The sequence below is a fragment of the Hemicordylus capensis genome, chromosome 10 (genome assembly GCF_027244095.1).
Source record: "Hemicordylus capensis ecotype Gifberg chromosome 10, rHemCap1.1.pri, whole genome shotgun sequence".
Classification (NCBI taxonomy): domain Eukaryota; kingdom Metazoa; phylum Chordata; class Lepidosauria; order Squamata; family Cordylidae; genus Hemicordylus; species Hemicordylus capensis.
The window spans coordinates 16,877,339-16,898,585 of record NC_069666.1 but is presented as its reverse complement, the minus strand read 5'-3'; the positions used below and the strand labels follow the sequence as shown (position 1 = coordinate 16,898,585).

The 21,247-nt window shown below is 48.9% G+C and overlaps 1 long non-coding RNA gene across 1 annotated transcript; it reads left to right on the top strand.

Moving 5' to 3' along the window:
• The first annotated feature begins 12,346 nt into the window (after nucleotides 1-12,346).
• On the top strand, nucleotides 12,347-16,018 carry LOC128334710 (uncharacterized). The gene is made up of 3 exons (XR_008311366.1): nucleotides 12,347-12,450; nucleotides 14,952-15,061; nucleotides 15,905-16,018. It is a non-coding gene; the product is annotated as an uncharacterized LOC128334710 (long non-coding RNA).
• Nucleotides 16,019-21,247: the final 5,229 nt, after the last annotated feature.

Below are 21,247 nucleotides of genomic sequence, written 5' to 3'. Positions count from 1 at the left end.
AGTGGCCAGTTGACAGGCATGATGGGAGTTGTAGTCCAACAACCCCTGGAAGGTAGCCTTGATGCCTTAGAGCTTGATCGGTAATCAACAGCACTGTGAATTGCACCCGGAAGCAAACTGGGAGTCAGTGCATGTCTTTCCAGACTGGAGTTATGTGATCACCTGGTGAAGCTCCTGAGAGTAATCTGGCTGCTGAATGTTGCACTGGTTGGAGTTTCCGCATGCTTTTCAAGGGCAGCCCTACGTAAAGGGCATTACAGGAATCCAGGGGTTCTCAAACTTAGGTCCCCAGATGTTGTTGGGCTCCAACACCCATCACGCCCAGCCAAAATAGCCTCCCAGCCTGTTCCCATGGTGTAAGTGTGTCCCCAGGAGCCAGAGTAACACCCTTTTATTTTATTTTATTTTATTTATTTTATTTTTACATTTATATGCTGCTTTTCCTCCGAGGAGCTCAGAGTATGAAATGGTTATGTTTGTCCTCACAACAACCCTGTGAGGTGGAGGTTAGGTGGAGAGTTTCATGGCTGAATGGGGATTCGAACTCGGGTCTTCCTGGTCCTAGTCCAATACTCTAACCACTGTGCTATGATATGCTATGTTGATTCTTCTGTTTTGGAACTGGACAGACAGAAAGTTCTGCTCCCCCTAATACAGGGATGGCCCAGGCTCAGGCTCTCCAGCTGTTTTTGGACAACAAGTCCCATCACTAAATGAGCCAGTGTGGTGTAGTGGTTAGAGTGTTGAACTAGGACTGGGGTGACCCGAGTTCAAATCCCCATTCGAGCAGAACAAGTGTGTGTGTGTATGTGTGTGTGTGTGCAGGTAGCCTATATCGAGCAGCAGCAATATAGGAAGATGCTGAAAGGCATCATCTCATACTGCGTGGGAGATGGCAGTGGTAAACCCCTCCTGTATTCTACCAAAGACAACAACAGGGCTCTGTGGGCACCAGGAGTCGACACCAATTTGACGGCACAACATACCTTTACCTGGTCTAATACAAGCTGCCTCCTATAGTAGCTACTCTCCAAGGTCTTGGTCTTTTCCACTCCTTCTGAGAGATCCTTTCACTGGAGGTGCCAGAGATTTGACATGGGAGCTTCCACCCGCAAAGCATCAGTCTTCCAGGCCTGTGCCTTCAGATCTTTTCTCTCTTTTCATCTTTCTGCTATTACCGAATACATTCACAGAAAGTTTGCTCTTCTCCCACGGTTCGTCCATTCTGGAACTCTCCAGCCATGGAGAAAGGTCAGCTGCCAGGGAAGCCATTAATTTGAAATGTCTTCCTTTTGCGCTTAAATAACTTAAAAATGGCTCTTTAAAGGCAGCAAATTTGGCTGTGGTTGGCTGTCCAATGAGGCGTGTGCAAAGACATTTGGGTGAGAGATAAAATCGCAGTCAGGCAGGATTATGGGGGTGGAGGTGGGGACGACGATGGCTAGCCGTGCGATGGATCATACCCAGCAACGTATGTGCAGTTCCTACACAGCAACCATGACTCCAGTGTAGAATCCAAGAGAAAGAGTTGTGATATGCAAGGACAAGGCCATGGAGTGGAATCAGAAATATTAATCATTTAATGAAATAGATATTATGTACAGAGAGGCAAGTGAAGGCTGCTTTTCAGTGCTCTTGCTGCTGGCTGTTTGTTAGCCCCGCCTCTGTTTTGTTAGCCCTGCCTCTTTTCCGTGCTCTTGCTGCTGGCTGTTTGTTAGCCCTGCCTCTACACCAGGACTGGAATACAAGTAACTAAAGCCCCATTCAAAAGTTGGCCTGGATCAAGGAACGGATTCACCAAAAACACTACATCCAGCTCCTTACAAGGCATAAAAGACAGGCTGCTGTAGGAAGGAACCCTTAGCTGGAGCTGCTGGGATCCACCACATTTCACAGCAGAACTTGTAACCCCAGATATAAATTGGGTTACACTCGTGCAATGAAAAACCCGGATTGTGTGTGAAGTGCTCCCTGAGAGCTCTCAGGGACTTGGGGGCAAATCTGCCTGATATGTGAATACACACCCTCCATTCAACTTCCTGAGAGTAGGAGTAGCAGGAGGGCAAGGATTGGGGACAGTATCTCTGTACTTCGATTGCTTGGTGGTGTCTACGTCTACTACTACTACTACTACTACTACTACTACTACTACAATATTTATATACCGCTTGTCAACCAAAGTTCTCAAAGCGGTTTACATCGAAAAATAAATAATACATCAAGAAGGTGGTCCCCTGTCCCCAAAGGGCTCACAATCTAAAAAGAAACACAAGGCAGATACCAGCAACAGCCACTGGAGGGATGCTGTGCTGGGGTTGGAGAAGGGTTGGATAGCGTCTGCTGGAGAAACAAAGACCGTGGGATAATATGGCCCTATGAGCAGGGTTGCCATATTCAAGCTTCTCAAATCCGGGTGTCCCAATTTGCCTGTTATGCAAATTATGCAACAATTAATTTGCATTTATTTATTTATTTATTTGACAGATTTGCATACTTTCCCCTCCCTCTCTGCCCTCCCATGTGATGGGATCCACAGTAAAATAAGGGCAATCCAGGCAGCACATTTGAAATCGGTGTAAATCCGGGTGGAATTTAGCAGCCGGGTGGAGGAGCCAAAATCCAGGGGCTACCCTAAATTCCGGGGGGCATGGCAACCCTACCTATGGGAGTCAGGTTTGGAGGGTTGCCTCCAGCCTCCGTGTGCCAGTTGAGAAGGTGCCATGTTCCTCTCTCTTTCTGCTCACCTGCAAGACAACCTTGCCACGACTGCTCCAGTTTGAGGTTACAAGGAAATCATCACACCCCCAGAATTTTTTATCTTGGGTTCTGTTCGGAAGCCGGTATTGATTTTGCTGCTCTCTCCACACAGCCCAGGTTGATCTGAGGCCAGCTGATGGGATCTGACTTTGCTCGGCAGTGAGTGACTGTTTGGGTGATTGACAGATGTACCAGGCAGGGGATTACACGTCCCCGCTCTGATTGCAACAATTGCCCGACCTGCAGATGTATCCTTTGGGTCTTAGCTGCATGAGGCCTGAGGAGGCAGCCATTTCCTATCCATCAATTGGTTGGGGAAGTGTTCCTGGTGTATGTGGGGACAACGGAATGCCTCATGGAGCAAAGGGTTCGCCTACTGTGACAGATTCAGATGGGAGCTGGGGGGATGCCAAGCCCCTCAATGAGCTCCATTTCACTGCAGGATCTAAAGGCCCCTGCTTCGGAGCTGTCATGGTTTGTTGCTTTCAGTTGGACGATCCTACCTTAAGCCAACACAGCCAATCCCACCATAGTCAATCCCTCCCAACACAGCCAATCCCACCATAAGAACATAGGAAGCTGCCTTATACTGAGTCAGACCATCGGTCCAACTCGCTCAGTACTGTCTACACAGACTGGCAGCGGCTTCTCCAAGGTTGCAGGCAGGATTCTCTCAGCCCCATCTTGGAGATGCCAGGGAGGGAACTTGGAACCTCATGTAGCAGACGTATCCTTAAACTGCACACCTGTCCCCTGCAACATTTTCTAATAGTAAAGCTGATCTTGCTACTTACCGCATTTACATTTATATCCTGTTCTTCCTCCAAGGAGCCTAGTTGTTTGCCCCTACTAACTGGGCAAAGAGGCACCTTTTAAACATGGTGATTCTCTTTATTTAGCAGGGGGAGAGTAACTGGCCCTATCCACCCACAGCACGGTACTTCCAGTGGCTGTTGCTGGGGTCTATGTTATGTTTCTTTGTTTTAGATTGTGAGCCCTTTGGGGACAGGGAGCCGTTATGGTTATCCTCACAACAACCCTGCAAGGTAAGCAGATGAATAAGTCATCATAGGTAGATCACCCAGTGAACTTCATGGCTAAAAAGGATTTTTGAACAGATCCCAAGATGAAAATTTGGTGGTATGGTTCATCTACTCTGTGGGAACTCTGCTACTTCCCAACTATATGGTATAACATGCAGAAATCAGTGGCATGTTGTGGGTGAGCATCTCTCTTCTTTCATCCCCTTGACCTTTGCAAAAATTGATTAAATAAAGCCTTGTCTGCGGCGTCCTACAGCCTGGGCCAAGAAAATTCCATAGAAATTGGGAGGTAAGCACCTCACTCTTAAACAACTGGTGTTCATTCACCACATGCTGCAGGATTGAAAGAGAGGAGACCACCAGGGCCTCCACAGGGGGCTCCCAAATCCTCTTTACCCTGTCCCAGGTGGTGTGGTTGACCGACTGAGCATGACGATGCTTAATTTTCAGGAGAGGGGGGCCTCCACAGGCCTTTAGGTCCAGGCTCCAAAATTACTTGGGTGCACCTTGGCTCACAATCAAGGTGCTGGAGCTAGCACAGGCTAGTGGCAACGACAAGAGGTCATCGCTGCATGCAGGCTCCACCCTTGCTGCAGCCACTGACCTACAACATGGATCAGTGGCTGCAGCCCGAGGAAGGGGAAGAGGGCTCATGCTGGAGCCAGTGTCAGCTTCAAGGAGCAGGAGCAGCAAGAAAGTGGGGAAACACACAGGGTGGGCAACAGGAAGCTGTGGGCGGCAAGGAAGTGGTATGACACCCTTCAGGGGGCAGCTCAAGTTCCCACACTTGCTGCTCCATGATGCAGTTGCCACGCAGTTGCCAGCATCTCCCCTTGCCTCATGGGGGAGCTGCCCATGGTTGGAACAGTTTAGAATCTTAGAATATTACAGTTGGAAGGGACCTGGGAGGCGCCTTCCATTCTGTCTCTTGCCCTGGGCTTTCCACTTCATCCCCTACCTGGGGCAGAGGTGCACTTGGGTAATTTTGGAGCCTGGACCAAAAGGCCTCCCCCTGCCTATTTTTCACTAATTTTTCCACTATTTTTAACTAACAGTGCAATTCACTATTTTTTACACCAAAATATGCTCAGGGAAAGCTGGAAAATTTTCTTTTCAGTATTTTTAGAAGAGATTCTGAATAAGATATTTCCCAGTGACTTGCAGAGAGATATCACATTTTGCATGGACAATCCGCCACTTAAATTAGCAAGCCGCTCAGTATATGGCTCCCCCCAGGTCTTTGGGGGATGGGACCTTCACCCAGAAGTCCAAAGAGCACAGCTGAGCTGGGGAGCTTCAGGGTCTGGGATCACAATAGTCATGATGGGTGGGATGCACGTATCAGAAATAACTAAAATATTGAAGCTTTATTAGAGGAGCCAGTTGGCAACAAGGCTGTATGCAAACCAGTGTGGCTGTGTCATCTTAAAGGTGCCTGGGCAACCTTTCGCCAGGAAGAAGCAGGGAATATAATGGGTGAAAACAGATGACAATGTTTGTACAAAATCTCATATGTCAAAAATGAGATTAAAAAAAGTAATTACCAAAGTGTGGAATGAAGGACAAATGTATTTCTTGGTGCAACAAGCAGCAAGGATCAATAATTCTCTGCTCAGGTTAAGATGATAAAAGATAAGTATGTTTTGCCTTTGGGTTTACTTGTCAATTAAATGGAGCTTCATGCTGTATAAATTAATTTCAGTTTTCCATATAAAATCATTGTTTCCCCCCCTGGAAATGCTGAAAGGTCGGGTAGACCCAGTCAGATGGTTTTGCTAAAGCCTTGTTGCGGGGAAAGCACCCTTCTGGCAGCTGGGGGGGAAAAAATCCATCCACATGGACATTCTTGTACATACATGCTTGATGTGCACAGATTTTCCCTTAGGCTGCTTTCGCACATAACGGCAAACCACAGGTCCCATGGACCTGAAATTTGCCTCCATCCCCGCCTGCCCATGTGCTCCCAAACGATTCGACATGCAGTCTGGGAAAAGGGGAAGCGCTGGCTTCTGGGGGAAGCATGGCTGAGTGTACAGCATGAAGGACAGACAGGGCAGCCAATTCCTTGGAAGAGGGGGAGGAGCTCCCTACCCTCAACCCCGGTTACGACACAGCAACAGAATGCAGATGACACGGTGCTGCCTCCAAACCTGAGGTCTCACCGGCAAAATTCAGGACAGACTAAAGATGACCGTTCAGGTTTGGGGGCTAAAACTGACCCATGGTTCGGTGACAAAACCGTGGCTTTCTGCATTCGCACAAAGAAGATTTTTGTTTGCCTCCAGTTTGCCGTTAATATGTGAAGGTGGCCTCCCACTTTCTTATACACACCTGGATTATTTGATCTGCTGACCCATCTCCATCCCCAGCCATTTGCAGGTATCCTAGTTGCGCATGAACACACACACACACACACACACACACACAAACACCACACACACTCACACTTGGCATGCCCCAGCAGTGACTGATTTCCACGAAAAGATATAGCTGGAATAGATATCTTAGAAGATTCAAAGGCAGGGCTGAGGTACCATTGGGCAACCGTGGGCAGCAAGCGGGGCCAAGGCTAGGGGAGCTGTGCACCGCCTGCCACTACAGCCACCCTCCCGTCCCACCAGCTGCCTCTTTCCCTATTTCTGCTGGAGGTAAAAAGCCAGCACGCGGGAGAATGACATCACTGCTCCGTGACATGTGCCAAGCGGTGATGTCATTAATGTGCGCGCTGGCTCTTTGCCGACGGCAGCAACAGAGCGAAAGAGGCAGCCCAGCAGGCAGGTGGCTGCAGAGGGATGGAGATGGGTGGGCAGGCGGAGGCTAACAGCAGCTGGGGTGGCAGGAGCCACCAATAAAGCTAGCCTCAGGCCACTGCCCACATTGCTATGCTAGCATTCAAAGGGTCAGGTCTGAAATCTCATGATGCAGCAACCTTACTCGAGCTCAGCAGGTCTGGGCCTGAGCTAGCGTCTGGATGGGAGACCTTCTGGGAGCTTCAGGTACACCAGCCACTCATCCCCTCATGGGAGAAATAAAAATTGTCATGAGGGGCCTACGCAGCCTGGAAGCAGGTGTTTGCTTATGGAAGCTTGTGCAAAGTTGCCGTCGGGTTGGTGTCGACTCCTGGCGACCACAGAGCCCTGTGGTTGTCTTTGGTAGCATACAGGAGGGGTTGACCATTGCATCTTCCCACACAGTATGAGATGATGCCTTTCAGCACCTTTATCGCTGCTGCTCAATATAGGTGTTTCCCATAGTCTGAGAAACATACCAGCAGGGATTTATTTTATTTTATTTTATTTTATTCATTGATTCATTCGATTTCTATACTGCCCTTCCAAAAATGGCTCAGGGCAGTTTACACAGAGAAATAATAAATTTTATTATGTTTGTTTGTTTGTTTGTTTGTTTTATTCATTGATTCATTCAATTTCTATACTGCCCTTCCAAAAATGGCTCAGGGCAGTTTACACAGAGAAATAACAAACAAATAAGATGGATCCCTGTCCCCAAAGGGCTCACAATCTAAAAAGAAACACAAGATAGACACCAGCAACAGTCACTGGAGGGATGCTGTGCTGGGGATGAAGAGGGCCAGTTACTCTCCCCCTGCTAAATAAAGAGAATCACCAGATTAAAAGGTGCCCCTTTGCCAAGTTAGCAGGGATTCGATCTGGCAACCTCTTGCTCCCAAGGCAAGTTACTTCCCCGCTGCACCATTAGGTGACGACTATGGAAGCCTAGGCAAATACCGATATGGGAGGGTTTAAGGTATGGATAGACTTCCTTGTTTTTAACTGTGCATTGCACAACTGGTAAATAATACCATGAGAGTGTCCAGAATGGGGAAGCCAGATCCCACCCATGAAGTAAGAGGAGAGCAGACTGAAAACAGCAAAGATGGACAACTATCCATCTACCAGTATATCACGAAGGGGAGGCATACAATCATCCCTGGGACCCCTTGCTACAGGTGCAGCAAGGGGCAACTCAGCCTAATCCCCACATATTCCGACCCTTTAGGACAGAGTTCATTGGCAGGAGCTGGCTTCTGCCCAGTCAACCCGGTGGGCAGGGGTGGCCCAAAGTGCTCTCATTGCTGCCTAGCTCTATGCCTCTGGTGGGGGCTAGCCCACTTTCAGAAATGACCCTTGCAAGCATGGGGCAAAAGGAAGGTTGCTGTCAGCCTCCTCTTCTCTCTTTGTGCTTCTTGCAAGCTGTGCAACGAGTGAGAGTGGAAAGCTGCAAGGTCCGGGTCAGTCCCGAAAAGATGCTCTGATGGCCGTGGCATAAGGCATTTTGCCACCCTCCTGGTGCTCCGCTGCTTGAGGTGGCTACCTCTCTTCGCCTCATGGGAGGATCGGCCACACCAGCAGCCCTCCTCGATCTTGCCAGCATCTGCAGTGGCTTCACAAAGGGGTGGCAGCAAAATTAGGCTGCTGTCTTGGAGATGTGGAGAGATGCTGACCTCGCCACGGAAGAGAGAAGCCCTGCCAGCTCCTCAGGGGCTGTGGTTACTTGGCGGGGGAGAGGACGTGAGCATCCCATCTGCTCCATTGGCCTGTCAGTGTAGAAGATTCCGTGAAACAAACGTCCCTGGATGTGGGTACTTGGCACAGATCACGTTTGGCACAGCTGTCCAGAGCGGTCCCATGGACTGTAATTAAGTGGGATAAATATGTTCTCTTGGACTAGGCTTTCCAGCAACTCAGGATGCACACTAAGGTCGGCACTGCACCCAGGAATCAGGGGTCCTTCCTGCTGGGATGCAGAAGCTGCTTTTGAAGGTGGGGGAGACAGGTGAGTCTGGATGGCTCAGAAGTGGCCCTGAAAGGGTAGCCTTGGCATAGACATGAATGGGCAGCCCACAGAGTCTTCGGTACTGATTTGAACATATTCATTTGGATTTAGAAGACGCTGACCCCACTCTTCAGGCAATAGCCTCCCAGAGCAGCTAACGCAAGTTAAAACTGCACAGTAATGTCATAATGATGTAAACCGCCCTGAGCCATTTTTGGAAGGGCGGTATATCAATCAATCAAACAAACAAACAAATATTTTGCTATTGGAACACCAGGAAGGTGGCAAAATGCCATCAGAGCAGCTCTTCAGGACTGGCCAGGCCCTTGCAGCCTCCCCTCACACTCATAAGCTTAAGACTAGAAATTCATTCATTCATTCATTCAGCAAATTTCTTGACCACCTGACTTCCATAGACTCGAGGCGGTTAACATAAATTAAAACAACAACAACGAAAACAAGAGAAAAAAGGGACACACACACACAAACACACACACACACACAAAACTAAAAGCCTGGCAAAATAGATAAGTTTTCAAAAGCTTCTTAAAGGACAGAAGGGAGATGGCATTACGGATCTTAGGAGGCAGGGTGTTCCATAAGGAGGGGGCTACAACAGAGAAGGCCCTCCCACAAGCCTGGGTCCCACGCACCTCCCCTGGGCCCGGAGCTCTGAGAAGGCCCACCCGAGACGATCTCACAGGGCGGGTCAAAGTTGGATGGGAGAGGCGGTCCTGAAGGTACACAGGCACCAAGCCCTGGAGGGTTTTATAGGTGGTAACCAGCACTTTGAAATGGACCTGGAAGCAAACTGGCAACCAATGCAGTGAGCGCAACAAAGGTGAAACATGGTCATATTTTCTGCCTGGGCCAGCTGAAGCTTCCGAATCATCTTCAAAGGCAACCCCAGGCAGAGCACATTGCAGTAGTCCAAATGGGAGGTGAAATCTAAAATGGAGATCTAAAAAGTCTGGGCAAATAAGAACTTCAGCAGAAACCGGAAGGACATCAGAGTCTATGCCGCCCACGCCTTCTCTGAGAGAGCATGCAACTAAGGCCCCACAGTTGCGATGGCCCTGTCATGGGCCCCAACCTGCTGCACCTCGGAAGGCAGGGGGCAGATCTGTGGGTATTGCCAATTCGGTGAAACAAAGGAGCAGACGGTCCTGAAAATAACCGGCTCCAAAGCCGTTCAGGATTTCAGTGGTCAGGTACAAACTGCCTTATACCACGTCCGACCATTGGTTCATCTAGCTCAGTATTGCCTATACTGATGAACAGCAGCCTTCCAAGATTTCAGGAAGGAGTCTTTCCTTCTGAACTCACTTTGGATTGGAGCCTTAAACACTATAGTTTCCTGATATAGCTTACAGCTAAATACTGGGGTGTCCTCTAAACAGAGGACATAGACATTCTGCTTCTAAGCAGAAGCAATCTGCTGAAGCTAGCTCACAGAATCCTGGTGTTGGTAGGGACCAAAACACCTCTAGCTCAACTTGTTGCCTAAGGCACAACTCTCCAAGAAAGATGCTCACAACGCAGTTTGCTTGGGAAATCAAATCTGCAAGTGAGCCAGTGATCTCCTGCCGCAGAAAGCCAGTGACACAGAAACCTCTAACTTCTGGATCACTGCCAATCTAACCTGGTGGTGGGAAATGCCTTCCTGATCTCAAACACAATGATCAGCCAGACCCTGAGCATGAGCAAAAGCTATCTCTGTGCCAAGTTATCCCAGGGGAAATAACTGAGTGCGTCTCCAAAGGATTTAATATAATGTCTCTGGTTGTGGGGATACGAGCCAGATTCCCTGACAAGAAAGAAAGAAAGAGAGAAAGAAAGAAAGAAAGAAAGGAAGGAAGGAAGGACACAGGAACATAGGAAGTTGCCATATACTGAGTCAGATCATAGGTCCATCCAGCTCAGTATTGTCTTCACAGACAGGCAGCAGCTTCTTCAAGGTTGCAGGCAGGAGTCTCTCTCAGCCCTTTCCTGGAGATGCTGCCAGGGAGGGAACTTGGAACCTTCTGCTCTTCCCAGAGCGGCTCCATCCCCTGAGAGGAATATCTTCCATTGCTCACACATCAAGTCTCCCATTCATATGCAACCAGGGCGGACCCTGCTTAGCTAAGGGGACAAGTCATGCTTGCTACCACCAGACCAGCTCTCCTCTCCATAGTCCTCTCTGTAGACAAAGAAAGAAAGAAAGAAAGAAAGAAAGAAAGAAAGAAAGAAAGAAAGAAAGAGAAGCTAAAATGCAGAGTCAAGAAGGAACTCTTCTCCTGATCTCAGTGGGTTGCAGCAGGAAAAAAGCAATCACATGATATCCCACATCAGCCTCGTAGGTTTGTAAGAAGTCATCTAATTACCTTTTGCATAATTGCTTCTCTTGCTTTAAACTGCTTTTAAGACAACGTTGAACACCACATTCAGTAGAAAAGAAGTATGCAATTAAAGAAATAAAGGAAGCCACCATTGTGCTCAGCTTAGGGAGGGGACTGTTGCTCAGTGGCCTGCTTGGCATGCAGAAGGCCCCGGGCTCAATCCCTGCATCCCCAGGTGGGGCTGGCAGGGGAAAATCTCCTGCTTGAAACCCTGGAGAAGCCATCGCCAGTCTCTGTAGACCAGGCCTGTACAGCATAAGGCCTGGGGTGTGTGGAATCCGGCCCATGGGGACTTTTTTGCTGGCCCCAGGGATGGTCCAAAATATTGCAGGGCGGGCAGGGAAGAAGAAAGGTTGCTAGGAGACACCTCTTCCCTCCTCATGCTGCAACTAATAATTGCTTTCATTCATATTTTAATGAGTAATTAATAGTTGTGTTCATTAATATTTTTAATAATTTTAATGTAAGCATGGATGTATGGAAAATTTACCTCAGCCCCTGCATGCCAAGTCATGATTGGTATTTGAGTTCTGCAGCTCTGGTGTGGACATTACTAAAGTAGATGAACCAATGGCCTAGCTCTGTGTTCCTCCTATGTTCCTGTTTTGACAGCAAGACCCAGGCAACTTGTTATTTGGAACATGGGAACATAGGAAGCTGCCATATATTGAGTCTGACCATTGGTCCGTCTAGCTCAGTATTGTCTTCACAGACTGGCAGCGGCTTCTCCAAGGCTGCTGGCAGGAATCTCTCTCAGCCCTATCTTGGAGATGCTGCCAGGGAGGGAACTTGGAACCTAGATGCTCTTCCCAGAGCAGCTCCATCCCCTGAGGGGAAGATCTTACAGTGCTCACACATCAAGTCTCCCATTCATATGTAACCAGGGTGGACCCTGCTTAGCTGGGAGGACAAATTATGCTTGCCACCACAAGACCAGCTCTCCTCTCCAAAGAGTTACCAGGGTAGCTCACAAGTAGAGGAAATTGCTGCTCCACAGTGCCACCTGCTGATGTCTGGAAGAGGTTCTGCAGCCTGTAGACTCAGCTTCATCAGGTGATCTGGGGAGCCAATAACAGCCCTTTCGGCATTGTATAACTGCTGCTTCAAGCCTGGCTTCTCAGCCTGAGCAACCTGTCACCAAGAGATGCTACTTTACAGCCTTGCCTGCCTGCACCATCTTTGGGAATCTCGAGGCTCTTTTTGAAACTCGGCCTCTGCCTGCCATGCATGACCCAACTTGCTCCTAGCTCCTTGGACTGACCATTTTTGGGGAAGGGTTGAATCCCAGCAGGCTCTGACAAATGTAGCCACCTGTGCCCTGGTCTTGGTGAGATTCTTGGCCATTCATAATGTAGCTGATAGATGGGGTGGATCTTTCCTATCTCAAATGTAAAAGGTAAAGTTGTGCTGTCGAGTTGGTGTTGACTCCTGGCGACCACAGAGGGACTTCGCTGAGATCGTCTGTGGGGAAGGTAGGCTGAACTCACCTTCCCTGCAACCCACCTGCTGGCTCTTCTCACTGATTGTGAGAGGAGCTCTATAGATTTCCATGTTGATTCCTAGAGTGAATCCTGGAAGAAATAAAAATAGGCTCCATAAGCTCTCAAGGTCTCAATGCAAGGTCTGGAAGGCTCTCAAGGGCATTTCATGTTCTGTTTTTTTCTAACGGTGTCTGCAATTGCAACCTCACACAGCCACTGAGGCCATCACTTCATGCCTCTGAGCTGTGGCCCACGGCAGCTGATGCCACAATCAATGTGTTAGTCTTCAAGGTGACCCAAGATTCTTTGTTTTTCGCGGAGTGGAAAATTCCTAATCAAGCCCCCAAGCTCTGCACAGGAGGCTAATATGACAGAGCAAATGGTCAACAATCGACTTTCAAGCTGGTCAGGGAGGAGATCTGGTCTTGTGGCAGCAAGCATAACTTGCCCCCTTTGCTAAGCAGGGCCTGCCCTGGTGGCATATGAATGGGAAACTAGAAGTGTGAGCACTGTAAGGTATTCCCTTCAGGGGATGGAGCTGTTCTGGGGAGAGCAGGAGGTTCCAAGTTCCCTCCCTGGCAGGTCTCCAAGATAGGGCTGAGAGAGATTCCTGCCTGCAACCTTGGAGAAGCCACTGCCAATCTGTGCAGACAATACTGAGCTAGATGGACCAAGGGTCTGACTTCGTATATGGCAACTTCCTATGTTCCCTAAGTAGACCACTTTTTTAGACTCGTGCAAGTCTAATTCAAGCTTTGCTAGACTAAGTGGACACCTTGGAGCTCAATTTCCTGGAGCTAAAAGGCTTCTTTCCTAAAATGCACTATCCACAGCGGCAGATGAGTCTGCTGTCTCCAGCAATCCATACCTGTGCTCTTCTGCTTTTTTATTCCATAAACCCCGTTTATGGAATAGTCTCCCCAGTGAGGTTCGCCTGACTTGAAGGCCAGGCCAAACAGATATGTCTTAAGCGCTCTCCGGAAGGCTAATAATGCAATTCTGATTTTCAGATTTGATTTGATTTTTAACTAATTTTAAAATGAGTTTTTAAAATGTTTTGTATTGGATTTTATATTTTCTTTCCTCCCTTTTTATCTGTTATGATTTAATGTGCTATGTGTTTTTATTGTATGTTTTAATCTGGTGTTATGAGCCACCCAGAGAACAATTTGTCATGGGGCAACTAACAAATAAAGTTTATCTATCTATCTATCTACCAAGAGATTATTTATTTATTAAGAGAGCCGGAGATCCACTCTGTGGAACCACCATAGTTTCTGCCCAGGCCACAGCAACCTCACCACCAAACCTGGTGTGAGACCCTTATGAATCTGTTTGTTCAAGGCTGTCATGAAGAGTTCCTGAATCCAGGGGTTGCCAATCTACAACTCCCATCATCCACAGCTGCAATGGATGATGGGAATTGTAGTCCAACAACCTCTGGGCACCTAAGGCTGGAGACCCATGCCGTAACCTCCGCCTTATACAGAAGGTACTGGAAGCAGAAAGCAAGCACTTAACAGATGTTGGAATCCATCGGTTGAGAGCTGGTCTTGTGCTAGCAAGCATGACTTGTCCCCTTAGCTAAGCAGGGTCCACCCTGGTTGCACTTGAATGGGAGACAATGAGGCGAGTCTCACTATCAGCAAGGCTCACTGGAAGACGATTGAAAGGCAGCCCTGGGCGGCTGGATCGGATGTCACGGAGCTGGGGGGACTGCGGGGATCGGGGGCCCCGTGGCCCCCGGAAGTTCCAGGATGCCCTGTGAGAGTGCATGGGGCATCCTGGAGAGACCCCCGAGCCCAGGAGGCTGCGTGCGCAAAAGGCTTCTTAAAGACTTTTGCAGCCCGGCAGGGAAGGGGGCGGGAAGACATCTCCCTGCCGCGAGCGAGCGGTGGGGGCGAGATTGAAGGGGGCGGCAGGGGTCTTCAAGGGGGCAGCAGGGGGCTTCAAGGGGGCAGCAGGGAGGTATCCTGCTGCCCGATTGTTTACCACGGAGGAGCCATGATTCGGAGATTGAAGTGGGCGGCAAGGAGGGATCCTGCCGCCGGATTTTTACAGTAACTACGGCGCCGGAGTTGGGAAAACGCGGGAAGGGTAAGTAAAGTCCCCCCGCCCTTAATGGAACCCCCCACCATAACCCTTCCGAATCCGAACCGCCTCGTGTCCGAAACGGTCTGGAGGCCAGTAGAATGGCCTCCGAACCGGTCCGTGCACATCCTTACCTCACAGCTCCCGTTGCAGCACACGGTTGCCCAAAAGCGGGCTAGGCTCCCTTAGCCCGCTTTTGGCCAACCGTGAGAATCGCCTCTATGTGTGAGCACTGTAAGATATTCCCCTGGGTAGAAATACTGGGTAGACAAGACTGAGCTAGATGGACCAATGGTCTGACTCAGTATATGGCAGCTTCCTATGTTCCTATAGTCTAAGAAAAAGAATCAGCTATACCTGTGCTGTACGTTTGATAAGTTTTTTCTCTCTCTTGTGTCTAGCTGTGTATTACAGTGCTAAAGTGGGAAATCCAGAAAGAGGCTTTGCCACCTGGTCTAGAGACAGAACTTATGTGCCATTAAGTGCTGTGTGAAGGGCAGAGGATCAACAGGTGATGTTCCCCTATTACTGAGCATATATCAGCTGCTGATGTTTTGCTTTGCGTGCAGCTTTAAAAGAGCCTTTGTCCAGTAAAAGACAGTAGTCTTAATGGGAAGTTCCCTTCAGAGGTGCCTGGACCTAAAGGCCTTTGGAGGCCCTGCCTCCCACTGCAAATTAAACATCACCCCCATAGATATATTTTATTTTACATTTTTTTATTTTACATTTTTTTATTTTACATTTTTAAAATATCCTGCTCTTCCTCCAAGGAGCCCAGAGCGGTGTACTACATACTTAAGTTTCTCCTCACAACAACCCTGTGAAGCAGGTTAGGCTGAGAGAGAAGTGACTGGCCCAGAGTCACCCAGCTAATATCATGGCTGAATGGAGATTTGAACTCGGGTCTCCCCAGTCCTAGTCCAGCACTCCCTCTAACCACTACACCACACTGGCTCTATACACACACACACACACACAACATGACACATGCAGTATTTTTAACACATGGGTTCTTGAGGGCACAAACAGCAACTTAACTCACAAGAATGTAAGAGTATAAAACAAATATATTTATGCAAATATTCCGGAGCTGAAACATTTCAACACCCAACTTAACATATTCCCATCCCACATATTTCTTTCCCCACTCGAGATGTTCGGGGGAAAAACCAGTTCAGCCTTCCCACTTCCTGTGATACCTTCTCCCCCTCCAGAAGCTGCAGGGATGCATCAGTGGCCACACACATACACACACACACACACACACACACACACACTTCAAAGATGCCAGCTATTTCTGGAGCGCCTGGTTTTCATAATTAAATTCCTAATTATCTGTTTGCTTGTTAATTAGGATTGTGAGGATAACTGGCAACCAGAGGCTGCTAAAGAGGCAATTACCCACGAAGAAGCCATCTCGCCATGGTGGTTCAACAGTGCACCCGGGCACGCTTGCTCAGAATCTCCACCAGCTGAGGGCCTTCTCTGGCCTCCCTGGTTTCCTTCTTGCCGCTGGGCCTGGATGGCTTGCAGCTGGGCCTTTCAAGGATGCAACTTGAGCTGGCTGTAAAATCCGTTGGCTCGTCTAGTGGAGGCTGCCTTGGCTACACTCTTGACAGTCTCTTCTGGGCCACAGCAATTGGCTGAAGCCCCGTACTGGAGTTGGCAAGAGTGAAATGATCTACTGCTGGTTCTAATTCCCAGGGGTGCCAAGCCAACGGAGCCTTCCGACTTCTCCTGCATCTGTAGTCCAAATGGAAAACTCACCGTGGCTAGAATGTATGTTTGATTTAAAATTGGCTCTCTTCTGCCTTCTATCCTGCTATAACAGCGTCCACACCGTGCACAAATAGTGGAAGATGCACGCCACGGTGCTTTGTCTACACTAGGGATATACAGCACCTTTAAGACTGCTCGGACTCCCAGCCAAAGATCTGCAGACAAGGATTCTCCAACAAAACATTTGCAAAAGGCTTCAGGTGCTTTGACATTTTAAAAAAACGAATGTACATTTGTAATCGATGTAGCATTTCTCAACCGGTGTGCTGTGTTGACTCACTCTGAGTCAGCTCCAAAAGCGGGGAATTTAAATTCCCAGCTGACTCACCCCCCATAATGCACTGGGAAGGGGAAATGGTATACCATTGTCCATAGTATGTACGTATGTATGTATTTGTTTATTTTGGCCCAAGGCCAGCATAAATACAAGAAAAAGGAACAACAAAAACAACAATAAAATACATAAAACATTAATACCTTCAAATACTGTATACATGACTAATTTCATTCAAATGAAACCGGTTAATCTGAAATGCACAGCCTGGCATCCCATGCCTCAATCACTCTAAACCGAATCTTGCTTGCTATGAAAATTTTTTTTGCTACCCTCCTGTAAACGTACTCTGACTTAGCAGTAAGCAGAAAAAGGATCTTGTCCCCATCAGAAGGGCAATTAGAACTGTGATGAATTAACAGAGGGGAGAGACGCTTTCCCCTTAATTCAGCATAGTAGTAGTAGTAGTCGTCGTCGTCGTCTCTCCAGGTGCATAAGGGAGCAAATCAGCTCCCAAAGCAGGAGCTTGATGGCTTATTTATGCACTAGGAGGTAGGGATGTGCACGGAACCGGCAGGGTCCAGTTCAAAGGCGGGGGGGATACCTTTAAGGGTGCTCTTACCCCTCTCGTCTTGTTTCCCCCTCCAGCGCTGCACTTCCAGACGGTCTGGCAGGGTGGCAACATACCTCCCTGCCACCCCGTTCCCTCATTAGACTGAAAGTGACAGGAAGTATCGCCCGCGTGTCGGCATGAGAGCACACCCGGTGCATGTGCACCCGATGTACGTGCAAGTGCGCGCAACATGCACAGTACTTCCTGTCACTTCCAATTTCATGAGGGACTGGGGCAACAGGGAGATATGCTACCGTCCCGCCGGACCGTTTGGAAGTGCAGCGCTGGTGGGGGAAACGTGGCGGGAGGGGTAAGAGCCTCCTCCCCTGCCCTTAAAGGTATCCGCCCTGCCTTCGAACCGGCCGAACCGCCAGCCATTCGAACCTGTTTGGAGGCCCATATAAGGGCCTCCGAATAGGTTCGTGCACATCCCTACCAGGAGGGATGCATCCCTTTGGTGCATTATGAGTTGAGTCAAGCTCTATTTCCTCTGAACGGCAAAATACAAAAACCATCGCCATCTCTCTCCCGAGTCTCTACCAGGGTTTTGTCCTCATGTTGTGCTATTTTGTGACACCCTGAGGAGATTCTCACGATCAGCAAAAAGTGGGCGAAGGGAGCCACGGGAGATGCACGGCTCCCAGCAGCAAACCCTCCTAATGCCCCCTCCCTTTAGCCAAGGTTAGTGGAGCAAGCGCTCTGCTAACCCCGTCTTTTTGATCGCGTATTGCTCCGTGCTGTGGCCACACATGAGGAGACCCCCCACGCTTGTGCGGGGCATCCTGGAACTTCCAGTGGCCGCATGGTCCCCAATCCCCATAGCCCCCACCGACTCCGTCGTGCCAGCAGTCATGTGGGCGGCTGATCCGGCCGCCCAGGGCTTCCCTTCCGATCGTCTGCAGGGAGAGCAGGCTAAGCCCGTTCTCCCCACAAACCCCCTAAAGGCGAGTCTCACTGAGTCTCCAAAGAAAGAAAGGAAGGAAGGAAGGAAGGAAGGAAGGAAGGAAGGAAGGAAGGAAGGAAGGAAGGAAGGAAGGAAAGAAAGAAAGGGGGGGAGAAAGAAAAAAAGAAAAAAGAAAAAGCACAAATGCATTTTATTGTCATTATATCATAAACGGTGAAGATGTTTATAATGATAACGCACAGTGAATTATATTAAATTATCTTCTAAGTCTCTGAAGGAGATGGAACTAGGGGGGTTATATTGAGGTGAACTATTTTTGTATAATTTAAAGATTTATACCCCACCTTTTGATCAAATGATCTCCAAGAGGGCTTACAACAGATACAGACCAATACAGAAAAGCACTCCTAGGATTGTCATGATTGCTGCTATAATGATCTTACTTGTCTTCACCATAGGTAAGCACGTTGTGTTCTGCAGATCAATAATGTTTTGATTTTCGTTTTGATCGGGCTCTCTTAAAAAGTGTTTGGGTGGGTGGGGGGTGTCTAGATTTTTTTCACATTCTCTTTCTAGGATGAGGAAGCCAGACCACTCCGCGGGGACTGTTGCTACATGATAATGTAGTTGCCCAGCAACAACTGTAGATGACACTTTGCAACGGTGGTGATGCTGCTCATCTCTGGTTCCGCAATCGATATCCAAGCAGACGCAGCCACAGAAAGGGCTAGGAGATGTTTTTGTTCTTCTCCCATGACTGTACTGACATAGGAACATAGGAAGCTGCCTTATACCGAGTCAAGACCATCGGTCCATTTAGCTCAGGATTGTCTACATAGACTGGCAGTGGCCTCTCCAAGGTGGTTATTATTATTTATTCGATTTCTATACCGCCCTTCCAAAAATGGCTCCGGGCGGTTTACACATAGAAATAATAAATAAATAAGATGGCTCCCAGTCCCCAAAGGGCTTACAATCTAAAAAGAAACATGAGATAAACATTATACGAGGTTGCAGGCAGGAGTCTCCCTCAGCCCTATCTTGGAGAAGCCAAGGAAGGAACTTGGAACCTAGATGCTCTTCCCAGAGTGGCTCCATCCCCTGAGGGGAAGATCTTCCAGTGTTCACATGGAGTCTCCCAGTCATATGCAACCGGGGTGGATCCTGTTTAGCAAAAGGGACAAGTCATGCTTGCTACCACAAGACCAGCATACTCCTGGTCATAGGAACATAGGAAGCTGCCATATACTGAGTCAGACCATTGGTCTATCTAGCTCAGTATTGTCTTCACAGACTAGCAGCAGCTTCTCCAAGGTTGCGGGCAAGGATCTCTCTCAGCCCTATCTTGGCGATACTAGGGAGGGAACTTGGAAACGAGATGCTCTTCCCAGAGTGGCTCCACCCTTAAATGGGAATATTGTCCACTGCTCACACATCAAGTCTCCCATTCATATGCAACCAGGGTGGACCCTGCTTAGCTAAGGGGACAAGTCATGCTTGTTACCACAAGACCAGCTCTCCTCTCCTCGTCATACTCATACTCCCCCATACTCCTCCTCATCATACTCCCCATTATACGCCTGCTTTGGTCTGAAAGACCTTTGCCACCCCTGGTACACATGTGTAGCAAGGGCAGAGAGGGCCACATCCACTCCTGCTGCCTGCCACCACTTGGAAGAAAGCTCATGAGCCAAGAAGAAGCTGGAAGGCCATGTTCAAAAGAGGAATGTGGCCTTCCAGCCTCTCATCAGCCTGTGAGCTGGCCGTGTCTGCATTAGGGTGCATGAATGTGCTTCATTCCCAGATGGCTCCCAGCCTGGTGAGAAGCTGGAAGGCCCAAGAGAGGAACAGGCCTTCCCCTTTCTTGCCGGTTCATGAGCTGGCTATCAAGTGGTGATGGGTGGCAGGAGCAGCAGTAGCAGCCAGCAGGAGGAGGGGGCAAGCGAAAGAGGCGGCCCCCAGATTGCAGGCAACCTGAGTCCTCTGAACACATTTGCACAATTATCTTTATTTTTATTCTTTATTTAAAATATTCCTATACCACCTAAAACTTGGGTCTCTGGGCGGTTTACAATTAAAATCATTTAAAACATTAAAAACCTTTGAAATCCAATATTAAAAATATTATAAATCTCTATAAATGCCTGGGTGTGTCTTCAGTGCCTTTTTAAAAGTTGCCAGAGATGGGGAGGCTCTTCTTTCAACAGGGAGCGCATTCCAAAGTCCAGGGGCAGCAATGAAGAAGGCCTGTTCCCGAGCAGCACGTGCATCTGGCTTATTGGCAGGGCTCTTTGCAAGCCGCTGAGAAGCACTCAGAACTGCAGCCGCCACCAAAGTAAACATCGCAAGGGCTTATCTTGACAGTGGGAATAGCAGCAGGCTGGAGTGCTTCTTAGCAGCTGTGCTGGTGGCTAAAGCAGTAAAACTAAACAGTGAAACAGGAAAACAATGCCCCTGTCACTGCATGACTGTGACACCACGGAAGGGACCCTGCATTGTGGGTTAAAAAAGATGGTGTCCACCAAGGAGAGCTCCAGGCCACTTTTGCCTGCCACTAAAATACAAGCCCAGGAGAAGTTGGGGGGACCTACCAAGGCCCTTGACAAAGGGCCCACCCTGAAGGAAGGAAGAGAGGGAGGGAGGAGTTATACTAATTCTGGTCAGTGGCTGCAGTGATGATGATGATGATTGATGATGACAAGAGCAGACAGACAGAGGCTATTCTGACGATCAGGCGAAATCAGGCTAGGAGAGCCTAGTCTGATTTCGCCTGATCATGTCAGCCTCTGGGCTCACAGGCGGGCCCAGTGGCTTCCAGGCAGTTAATCTGCCTAACTACCCATCTCCTTAAACTTGGTTTGCGGAGCGAGTGCTCCGCAAACCCGGTTCTTAAAATCATGAGTAGCCAAAGAGGCGGGTCTCACAATCCATGAGACCCGCTTTTTTAGAAACTGCGGGGAGAGCGGGTTAAGCCTACTCTCCCCGCAGACGAGCGGGCAGGGAGCCCTGGGTGGCCGGATTGGCCACCCACATGGTTGCCGGCTCCGTGACGGAGCTGGTGGGGGGGTGGGAGAGCGGGGGCCACGTGGCCCCCGCAAGCCCCAGGATGCCCTGCGCGAGCCAGGAG